Source organism: Siphateles boraxobius, unplaced genomic scaffold, assembly GCF_051911475.1.
Source record: "Siphateles boraxobius isolate OS27281-9 unplaced genomic scaffold, OSU_SipBor_1 17, whole genome shotgun sequence".
NCBI lineage: Eukaryota > Metazoa > Chordata > Actinopteri > Cypriniformes > Leuciscidae > Siphateles > Siphateles boraxobius.
In genome coordinates this window covers 1,607,262-1,610,062 of record NW_027508777.1, presented here as the reverse complement: position 1 = coordinate 1,610,062, position 2,801 = coordinate 1,607,262, and the positions used below count along the sequence as shown (strand labels likewise).

The 2,801-nt window shown below is 33.3% G+C and overlaps 1 long non-coding RNA gene across 1 annotated transcript; it reads left to right on the top strand.

Annotated features, from left to right (window-relative positions):
- The first annotated feature begins 1,352 nt into the window (after window positions 1–1,352).
- On the top strand, window positions 1,353–2,005 carry LOC143740125 (uncharacterized). Its single transcript, XR_013204752.1, has 3 exons — window positions 1,353–1,448; window positions 1,612–1,680; window positions 1,924–2,005. It is a non-coding gene; the product is annotated as an uncharacterized LOC143740125 (long non-coding RNA).
- Window positions 2,006–2,801: the final 796 nt, after the last annotated feature.

Here is a 2,801-nt window from a genome sequence, read left to right as displayed (position 1 = left end):
TTAACAAAGCAAGAACATTATAACTGTAACATTTTGAGGATGTTTTGGGAATGTTGTTGAGATAACAGATAATACAATGTTCTCAATAAAACATTGGTACAATGTTCCATAATAACAGAGGAGGAACATTATCATATCAACGTTCGCAAAATGTTTTGAGGATATCATTGAGGCCTGAGATGACGGAGTGTTTTTTATAAAACGTTCTTGTAATGTGACGTGTTAACAAAGCAAGAACATTTTATATGTAACATTTTCAGGATGTTGTTGAGGTAAAAGTTTGTAGAATCATCTTTTATAAAACATTGACAGAATGTCCCATAATAACAGAGGAGGAACATTATCAAATTAACGTTCGTAAAATGTTTTGAGGATATCATTGAGGCCTGAGATGACGGAGTGTTTTTTTATAAAACGTTCTTGTAATTTGAAGTGTTAACAAAGCAAGAACATTATAACTGTAACATTTTGAGGATGTTTTGGGAATGTTGTTGAGATAACAGATAATACAATGTTCTCAATAAAACATTGGTACAATGTTCCATAATAACAGAGGAGGAACATTATCAAATTAACGTTCGTAAAATGTTTTGAGGATATCATTGAGGCCTGAGATGACGGAGTGTTTTTTATAAAACGTTCTTGTAATGTGAAGTGTTAACAAAGCAAGAACATTACAACTGTAACATTTTGAGGATGTTTTGGGAATGTTGTTGAGATAACAGATAAGACAATGTTCTCAATAAAACATTGGTACAATGTTCCATAATGACAGAGGAACATTATCAAATCAACGTTCGTAAAATGTTTTGACGATATTATTTAGTCCTGAGATGATAAAATGTTTTTAATAAAACATTCCTTTCAATTTACTTTTTAACATTTTGCATGAAACATTTGGAGGATTTTTTTAGGGATGTTGTTATCTTTTATAAATCATTAGCACAATAACAAAGGAGGAACATTATCAAAGCAACATTCATCAAATGTTTTGAGGACATTTTTGGCCTGAGATGACAAAATCTCATAATATGATGAGTAACAAAAGCTCATAACATTTTAAGGATATTTTAGGGAAGCTGTTTAGGTAACAGATTGTAGAATTATTTTTACCTATAAAATATTGGCATAATGTTCCATATTAAAAGAGGAGATTATCAAAACAGCATTTGTAAAGTGTTTTGAGGATATTACTCTGAACTGTTTGAACTGTTGCGCGAAATGTGTTTAGAAGAGACGAGAAGCTGATTGGGGGTCACTGTGGATCGACGTTTAAAACTACCAATCACAGCGTGATTTTCTCATGACGTAAGAACATTTGAAATCGACAAACAGCGCAAAGAAAGTAACGTTTTTGTTGAAGAAATCGGCGCAAAATGCCCGTTGTCTAAATTGACAAATTGCCAAACAACAGAACTCCTGGTCAACGGAAGAGCTCTTTCACAACTGTAAGTTTTTTTTTGTGTGTATTTTTCAGTTTACATATGCTTTCTCTTATCCTTGATATATGTCTTTCAGTGTTAGATTTTACTTTCTTAGAATTGTATGACAGTCGCATTAAATCTGAGTATATGTTACTTTTGAATAACAGCTAGATATGTTTTAATCCAGACTCCAAACTGCCTGTTTGAAGATGAATATAAAACCGATGACGCAATAAAGTCTCCATTTACAACAAAGGTAGCCTACTATAATATTGTGTTCTGTGTATATGAATACTCTATTTTTGCAACTTAAAAGTGTTAATCTTATTGTCTTTTGAAAGTAAAAGTTAATAATATTTCAGTAATTCATAAAGAGGTAATGGGAAAATTGGAAAAAGCATTCAGTCTAAAACTTTTCAGTCTTTTGTGTTTCTAGCAAATATTGTATGTGCTTGTAATATCGTTGTATGTTGACAGACCATGTTTTAAAATATTTCAGGTAATTACTCTGGGGCTGATGGTCAATGTAAAGGACACAATCTGTCAAACATAAACCTGCAGAGGTGAATGGATATGGGAGCTAAAGAGACATGTAACTGGTAGGTGGTTTTGTAACTTGTTGTAAATCTTCACAGAATTACCTTTATATTATAATACAGATTATAGTAATCTTGTTCAAATGTTAGGAAATAATTATGTTGGTTTAAGAAAGCCAACATATTGTTAACCTATTTGAACTAAATATTATTATTATTATTATTTTTCTGAGACAAAAATTTTCAACTCTTAACTCCTAGAGCTTTAGTGCTAAAAGCACCTAACACAGACCATAAATGATCTCATCCAAAAGACATCCAAAAATGAGAATTAGCCCATGATTTACTCACCCTCAAGTCATCCTTGGTGCATATGACATTCTTCTTTCAGACGAATACAATCGGAGTTATATTAAAAAATGTCCTGGCTCTTCCGAGCTTTATAATGGCAGTGAATGGCCGTTTCTGTTTTAAGTCTATAAAAGTGCATCCATCCATGATAAAAGTAATCCACACGGCTCTGGCCGGGTTATAAAGGCCTTTTGAAGTGAAGTAGTGCTGGGCGGTATACCGGTTCATACCGAAAACCGGTGTATATTTTTGTTATGATATTAATTTTTAATATACCGCCATACCGATGTATTTAATTACACAACGTTCGGAACGACATTACGCCACGTGACACTGTTTCAGACGGACCCTTTACAATGTTGCACTTCTAAGCAGCGACTGCGAGGCGAGAGTAAACAGCAGTGCTCTGGTGTTACGTTACAGGGAAGATGGATGCTGCAGAACTATGGCGTTATTTTCCTGTCAAATGTCGAGAGCGCATTATTGTAGC